General features: G+C 33.2%; 1 pseudogene; it reads left to right on the top strand.

Moving 5' to 3' along the window:
- Positions 1-6,815: 6,815 nt before the first annotated feature.
- Positions 6,816-8,683, top strand: LOC112524817 (annotated as a pseudogene).
- Positions 8,684-9,431: the final 748 nt, after the last annotated feature.

Genomic DNA, 9,431 nt, shown 5'->3' with positions numbered 1-9,431 from the left:
GTGGTTAGCAGTTAACTTTGATCACACAAAATAATAAAATCGTGATCATAAATTACTTACTAGTTACATGAACTGAATTGTCTGAAAGTGTCTATTGGTTACCTTTTGGCCACCGACTTATTTTAAACGTGGCATTAACTATACTTTTAGCTACGCAAATTTCATACTAACCGTTGCCAATTCATGACTTATGGTCATGCTTAATTCGTAAAACTATGCTTTTTGGTGACACAAGATGACTAACATTATGGCCATTAACACCTTGTCTTTTGACCACATTTAACAAGTTTTTGTAACAATATATATTTTCCTTTTAGCCATAGAAAATTGGCTTCATGTGGCCTTATGTCTGTCTATAGCCATGGATAATAACCATCATAACATAAAGTCATGGTTTAGATAGAAAACCGTGACTACATGTCTGTATGTGGTCACGTTTTCGTCACCATTGTGAACCATTTAGCCACAATTTTATTAAAAACCTTGGCTTTATGTTTGGAAGTGTTTGGTAATGGTCAAAATTATGAGTTAAACCATCGCAAAAACAACACCCTAATATATTATTTCTTTTAGCCATAGTTTTCAACCTAACTGTGGTTAACTAGTATTTTCAAAACCATTGAAAATAATCATTTTTGTACTAGTGGGTGTATACTTGAATTATTGTTATATGTTTTCTAACTTTGTTTTTGGAAATTAATAATTGGCTATCTTATTGCAATCCAACTTAAGAGAATGATAGAGAACTCCTTGCTCTTATGGCGCAATGCGTTTTTATACTCTTTCCAAGCAGGTGGGAGCATGTCAATAATAATTGAGACCTGACGCTACTCACATATCACCATTCCATTGACTAACACCTCCTGGGCAATTTGCCACAACTCATGAGATGGTAGATCTGTCATCCACCATTTGAAACCTCAAATAGAGGATGATAACATAATTATTACTAACAAGTTCTTCAGTGTCGTATTTCTTAGTAAGAGCGTTCCAAACTTCCTTAGCTACTTTTAGTTTAGTAGCAGTCATAAAGTTCATCAACTAAGTAGGTTACGATGTAGTTTCGACACAAAAAATCATTTTCTCCCATTTTCTAATTGAAGACTTTTGTTTAGCAGTTGCAGGATTTTCCACAATCGGTGTTCTTAGAAGAAACGTAGTGTTAATTATCTTATGTTATCAAATAAAAGAACTTCTTTGGTTTCCACCATTTAAAATTCAAACCCTCAAACTTGAAAGATTTACTATGAACGATGGGTAGCTAGAGGTTTTCCTTTCCATTTCAGAGTCCATAGTTTCTATTTAAAATTGTTGAGAAATAATTGTAAAAATGAGAAATAATTTGACAACATCTTTCATCCGTCCATTGACGGTGACGTTTGAAATCTTGTGGGGACTTATTCTTTTCTTCATTCTTTCCTCACACCATCTATGGTCGCGGTCTTTCAGCATCAGTGCTCTCTGATGTTCACGTTCAGCTTGGGAGAGCAGCTGAGCCTGAGCCTTGATCGGATCTTTCTTCTTCATCTTCCTTTTGGCCAGAGCTTTGATGGCTAGAGAATTCGCCAGCTTTAAGTTGTCCTCCATCTGTTGTTGTTGAATTCTTAGCTCTTCATCGGCTTTCCGGGTTTCCTCATGTTCAGCATCTGTGAAGAAAGTCAAACTCTCCACAACCAGAGGTACGAAGAAGGATTTTTACTCTGGTTTGGTGGAGTTGACTCCTCAGCTGAGTCATCCGTTGGTCGTTAAGAACTCCAGATGTTGGAATAGAATGAATCCTTTCATCTAGAGGACCATGGGGATCAATGAAAAATTGAGGAGAAGGGAAGCTTCAATTTCAGATGAGAAGGGGACAAACCCGGAGCTCTGAGCAATCTTGGTGGGATCTATGTTCTTAAAGATGATAGAGATTGCCCTCTTCAGCCACACCTTTATTTTTGCTTGTGTTGTGCTGGTTCCCTTCATATTGGTTGTGACCAAAAATATTGTCACTAATGAGGATTTTTCTTGTAGTGTATATACTACCGACAATAAGATATTCAAGAATAATTGGATATTCGTCTACCTTCAAAGATATAACTTGGTGATATATTATCTCTATCACGATTCACATACGATCTAAATCCTTTATTTCTTGTTGTCTTCTCAATGTTGGTCAAGTCATAGCTCCATTTTTAAACATGTATGACTATTGCATTGCCAACGGGACTTGACCTTCGCTGATATATTATGATATAATTTTGTTGATGTTTTCAAAATAATACACACACACACAGATATATATATATATATATATATATAGATATAGGTTCATACAGAGAATAAGAAAAGGTGTAAAATCTCATATGATTCATGCGACTTTGGTTAGCAGTTTGAACTTAACCAAAAGTCAAGTGTGTGCCGAATGTTTTGAAATCTAAATTAGCTTTAAATTTAGAAACTAATCGAAAAACACATAATATTGTAACAAGACAAAATAGTGTTCAAAACCTACAAGGAGAAGTAAGTCGATCATGCATAAATATAATTATAAAAAAGTTAGCCAACTCATATGTTTAAAACATGTTTAATACTCATTAACAAATTTCTTTTATTTTTTAAACACCAATTAAGAAATTAGTTAGGCATTGCCATTCAGCTCAGCTAGAATTCTTCATAACTGTACCACATTAATTGGAGGGACACTAGACATAGATCAATGCTTGTGGTGCAGGTTTAAATTTTTGGAACAAGTAAATAGCATACGAGTAGCAAGTATCAATGAAAGGAACAAGTTAATAGGTGGTAAACAAATAATTAATAATAGTTTATAAATAACTATTATCTACATATATTATTCAATATATAAAATTATATATGTTCTATAACACCAAAGACCTCATATGATACATACACCGTTAATAATATTGACTATTTAAAGCAGCATCTTGTGTGAAACAATATAAATTATTTGAGTATCTATTTCATCCATGTTAATGTGTTTGTGCACCAATGCGAAGTTCTAGAGTAGTTATGACGTAAGGATAGATATTAAAGCCAAGGAACGAAAATGTATGGATGACATATGAATAACGAAAGGCCGCATAATGTAATAGAAGACCAAAAATAATAATTAACATCCCCATGGAAACATATTTTAATTTAAAACATTTTTATAGCATAGAATTTGAAGAGATTTAATCTGTCTACATCATTAACATACCCATGCATGGAAACCAAATATTTTATTCATTTAATATATTATTGTAAACCTAATTTGACCATACTAATTACATATATTATTGTTTTCCCTTCAAAACAAGTGCAAGTTTTACCTAACCACTGTACGTACTCATAGAAACCTCTTGGGAGTTCCTTTCAAACATGAAGCATGTCACTTTTAGGCTAAAAATACACCCAATCCAAGTTCAAAATTATTCACAACACTATACCTCATCATCAAAGTGTACTCTTAATTCAGTTATGGGATGAAATCGGATAGGGATGAAATTGTTTAGGGATAAACGGGTTTAAGAGTTTTTAAGAGTTTTAGCCAAATGCTTTATAATATAGTATAGATATAGAGAGCCTCTGGTCCAGGTAAAAGTTTTGTAAAAAGACTTGAATCATAAACCAATATTATCCAGAGCCTCTCTGGTTCTACATCGAGGAATGACCAGAACAACCAGAGTCTCTCTGGTTCCTCATAAATCATACATTTTGTCAAAAGCATATTTATCCAAAACCTCTGGCCATAAGCCAAGTTTCCCCTTCTCAATAACATCATTACTATCATTTCTAATAAGAGCAACATTCTTGAGTCCTCAAGTCACAAAGAAATAAGAACTCAAAATCATTGCAATCTTAAGAGATATAATATTAAGAGCTATAATAACGATCATACATACAAATGTCACCCTTATTTCCAAAGGTACACCTCTCCTTGATATGTCACTCTTATCCCATGGAACACCTCTCCTTGATATACCACCCTTATTTCCTCATCAAAATCTATAGATTAATTCCAAACAAGACAGACCGAAGTCCCAACCGTCTTGAAGGAACATCCTCTATAGTTTTAACCAATAACAGTTTCAAAACAGTTTTATTTCAAAACTTTGAAACTCAAGGACCCACAATTCTTTTAATATGACTTTCCAAGCTCAAAACCCTTTTAATCCTTAAAATAGGATATCATCTTCAACTGTTTTTAAAAGAAGCAGAATCTCCTTTATATTTCAAAAACAGTTCCAAAACCCAAATTTATAAAGCTCAAATCAACTGCTAAAGCAGTTTGCCTTTCTTCATCAAATCATCCATCAAAAATCATATATTTCAAACAACATTATATAAGGATTTTTAATAACAAAAACTCACCTTTTGCACACATTTGAAGATTAATCACAAAGCTAAGTTTCAAATAATCCACACAGAACCTTCAAATCACTTTCATTCAAATTTTCTTTCAAGAATACCTTCACCGCCACACACACACACACACACTTTTCTTCTTCACAAAGATTTCTCCAAAAAGTAAGATAAGATTAGTCTTTATCCTCTTTATATATATTTTATCAAGGGCGGTGTAAAGTTTTAACATTATAAAATTCATAAGGCGATGGAGGATTTATTATTTTTAAACCTCTTTTCTTAATCACGAATATGTACACATACATATTTTAATAATTTCTCATGTATGCATATTATCATACGTGCATGCCCATATATCATTTATATAGTCACATATGCATATATTCTACTTCATAAATAAACATGCACATTTTCATATAATCACATAATAATCACATAAAGATTACCTCAACTGTGGTTGCCTTAAATCCCGGTTATCACATAGCATTACCGCATTAGATTTAGGGGCCATTTGATTGGCTTTTTTTTATTAAGTTCAATATGGATAAAGTTATCTGTATAGATTAATTTGTTTGTATAAGTTGGAAAAGTTTTTGTTTGAGAGAGTTTTTTCATAGATGTAAGGAACATTTTTCAGTTGGGAGGGACATGTTGAGAAAAGAAAACTTGGCTTTCTATATAAAGCTCCCCCTAGAAGGATACGTCACTTTCTATATCATTAAGCCATTACGAAACAATCATGTATAGTTGAGTGAATAAGCCGTTAGTCTCATTAAACTTATTAAACTGCTAACAAATAGGCCCTTAGACTTTAGTCGTAAGACCTGTAACTTTTGGAGTTTTACTTTTTGTCTACTATGACGGTAATTTAGATGTAATTTACTATTTTAGTTAAAAACTAATTATAGTTTTCCTTCTCTTTTAAGTTTCATATATTGGAATAAAAATTCTATTTCGCCAATTTCAATTTGGAAAAGGGAAAACTGGAAAAGAAGGAAACACAATCTTAATCTAGGATTTATCCTTTTATCATGATATTTTGTATTCAGTGTTTTGGTTTTTATGTCCCCCAATTGTATTTTTATATTATAATTAATAAAAATCAACATGGAGATGAGACACTAATTAGCTTGACTAAGTTCCAAACTCTTTTATAAAAGTTGCATGTTTCGTTGTTTCATTGGCTTAAAAATAGGTTTAGGAGTGTTTTTTTTATTGTTTTCACACAGAGAAACAGAGAACAAGAAAAGGTGTAAAATCTCATATGATTCATGCGACTTTGGTTGCGACTGAGGTTGTTGGCCACGTTGTCTGCATCCCTTGCATTGACCGTGAATGTAAAATCACACGTGATTTAGCCATTTAAATGTCCTTTTATTTGGTTACTGTTTTTGTTTGGAGGCAGTCCAAATACACATATGCATATATAAATCGAGCTCTAATGAAAAAACATTGTCCTTGTAGCAGTTTGAACTTAACCAAAAGTCAAGTATGTGCCAAATGTTTTGAAATCTAAATTAGCTTTAAATTTAGAAACTAATCGAAAAACACATAATAATGTAACAAGACAAAACAGTGTTCAAAACCTAAAAGGAGAAGTAAGTCGATCATGCATAAATATAATTATAAAAATGTTAGCCAACTCATATGTTTAAAACATGTTTAATACTCATTAACAAATTTCTATTACCTTTTCACACCAATCAAGTATATCTACCACGCCACCGTGGGTAAACAACGATGCTCTCTATAAGTACGAAAAAGATGTTCAAACAAGGGTTTTTATCATCAAAAAGAAAATTGAATACGACCAAGTGCTAAGAATTCATATTAAACGATTTCTTCATGTAAAATCAATCGATAATAGTTTATAAATAACTATTGTCTACATATATTATTCAATATATAAAATTATATATGTTCAAAGTAGCATCTTGTGTGAAACAATATAAATTATTTGAGTATCTATTTCTTCCATGTTAATGTGTTTATGCACCAATGCGAAGTTATAGAGTAGTTATGACGTAAGGATACATATTAAAGTCAACGAACGAAAATGTATCGGTGACATATGAATAACGAGAGGCCGCCACATGGTGGCAATTATAAAATGTAATAAAAGGCCAAAAACATATTTTAATTCGGATAACAATTTAAAACATTTTTATAGCATAGAATTTGAAGAGATTTAATTTGTCTACATCATTAACATACCCCCATGCATGGAAACCAAATATTTTATTGATTTAATATAATTTGACCATACTAATTACATATATTATTGTTTTCCCTTCAAAACAAGTGCAAGTTTTACCTAACCAGTGTACGTACTCATAGAAACCTCGTGGGAGTTGCTTTCAAACATGAAGCATGTCACTTTTAGGCTATAAATACACCCAATCCAAGTTCAAAATTGTTCACAACCAACACACAACCCTATACCTCATCATCAAAGTGTACTCTTAATGGATATCACAAGTTTTGTTAGAGAGAACAATCTCTCGACCCCATTCTTTGTTGTATCGACAATCTTCTTTCTTTTACTCATCCTCAAACTAGCCAAACCATCATCTTCGAAGAACCTCCCACCAGGTCCACCGAGGTTGCCCATCATCGGAAACCTTCATCAAGTGGGTGATAGACCTCATGTCTCTACTGCCAAATTTGCCAAAGAATATGGTCCTCTTATATCTCTCCGCCTAGGCAAACAATTCTTGTGGTTGCGTCTTCACCAGAGGCAGCCATAGAAATTCTTAAGACTAAAGACCGTTTTCTTTCCTCTCGTGTTGTGCCTAGTGCATTCCAACAACCATCCCTAATACCTCACTCCCTCATTTGGTCAGACTGCAACCAGACCTGGAAAAGCTTAAGAACCCTTTCTCGAACTGAATTGTTCTCGGCAAAAGCCTTAGAATCCCACTCTAGATTAAGAGAGCAAAAGTTAGGCCATCTCTTGGATTTCTTGCATAGAAAGCAAGGAGAAGTGATCAACATGGAGGATGTGGTTTTTATTACATTGTTCAACACTTTGACTTCCATTATATTTTCAAGAGATTTCCTTGATTTGGAAGATGACAGCGCGACTCGTGATGGATTAAACGAGTCAATACACAAAATAATCGAGTATGGAGGGATTATAAAAGATGTTGGTTCATTTTTCCCTATTTTTGAGAGATTTGATCTCCAAGGAATAAGAAAGGGAACCATGAGAGAATATAAGAAAACATTTGCTTACTGGGAGGATATAATAGAGGAAAGAAGAGCCCATGTCAATTCTTCAACTTGGTCATCKGAGCACGCACAGTCTTTCTTGGATCGCATGCTTGAAAATGGATATTCAAACGATCAGATCAATCAGTTGGTTACGGTAAGGCTTTCTCGGCTATTTATTCTTAAATATGGATATGTAACAAAAGAAATATTTGCATAGGATGACAAGCATATATATATAAATCGTTAAAAAAGGCTAAATGCATGTATTTCGTGACTCCCAAAACAAAGATCACTTCTGCTACACAAGGGACAAATTGATAGACATTTTAATAAATGGTTCTTTAAACATTGTATCGAATATACAATCAACACAAACAAATATTTGGATTTTCATTATATATTTCAACAATCATTTTAGTACCAATAACATATATCTCGACTATCCTAATTGCATTCTATAAAATAGATGTTCTTTAACCAACCGAAATTGTTTTTGTGTTCCCAGGAATTATTCGTAGCAGGAACAAACACAACAACCAGTTCAGTTGTTTGGGCTATGACCGAATTTATCAGACACAAAGAGGTCATGTCTAAAATAGCAGAAGAGATAAAAAGGGAAATCAACTCGGAAAAAATCACCGACTCTCAACTTTCTAAATTACCTTATCTACAAGCTAGTATCAAAGAAGCTATGAGGTTACACCCACCTGTGCCACTTCTTCTTCCACATAAGGCTGCTGAAACTTGTGAAGTTATGAATTACACGATTCCGAAGAACTCCAAAATATTTGTCAATCTTTGGGCAATGGGCCGAGATCCTAAGATTTGGGATGACCCTTTATCTTTCAATCCTGAAAGATTTATTGGCTCAAAATTGGATTTTAAAGGCCAAGACTTTGAGTTGTTGCCATTTGGTTCMGGGAGAAGGATGTGTCCYRGAATGCCATCAGGTATCAAGAGTGTTCAACTTATTTTGGCATCTTTGATTCGTGAGTTTGACTTGATTCTTCCAAATGATGCTGATCCTAWGAAGCTTGATATGAGTGAGAAATTCGGGATTGCTATGAAAATGGAAAAACCATTGAAGGTAATCTTCAAAACAAAACAAGAATATYAKTAGCTTTACACATTYAGTTTCCTCTTATATGTATYTTTTAATTCAAAAGTTWAACAATGAATTGATTCTTTTTTCATATGTAATGTACTATATTTTATCCATRGTCTYTCTTTCAAGRTACTTTGTGTTAGAAAAGACATATCAAGTCCAAAAAACCTTTTAGGGYATYASAATAATCAGCAATAAGATGGCCCTCACCATCCGACCTTTGTTACATCCAAGCTTTATCTGTGCATGTTGACATGTTGTGGTATTCCTGAAACAATAGCTAATTGTATTTGTAAGCTAAAAGACCTAAATGCATGGTTTTTCTATTGAAAGTCAAACCACGAAAAGAATACGATTCATTTTGAAGAATGAGATAAAAGAAATTACACTTGGCTCTATATATATTCTTACGTTGCGTGACCCATGCCAAGATACATGAGGTAGACATGTGGTAGGCCTTGCAAAACTGCATTKTGTAGAAAAAAGAAATCGTTTAAGATTAAGCTGTTGCTTGGATCATTAATAGGAGAATAGAATGATAAGAGGCATAGAATGTATACATTTTCAAGTGAACAACCAAGTGCATGCATCAATTACAATAGATTGTAAAATAAATAAGAGTACATTTACAAAATTAATATCTTCCGTCCAAGAACATGAAACATTCTTTCCCTTCTATTCATTTTTTCTTTTATTTTCCTTCAATTTCTTTTCTCTTTTTCTTAAATTCGAGAATACTCCTTTAAGGTCTATTAACACTCAA

This window comes from Cynara cardunculus (genome assembly GCF_001531365.2).
Source record: "Cynara cardunculus var. scolymus isolate 2C chromosome LG 13, CcrdV1, whole genome shotgun sequence".
NCBI lineage: Eukaryota > Viridiplantae > Streptophyta > Magnoliopsida > Asterales > Asteraceae > Cynara > Cynara cardunculus.
This window is presented reverse-complemented; position numbering and strand designations above follow the sequence as displayed.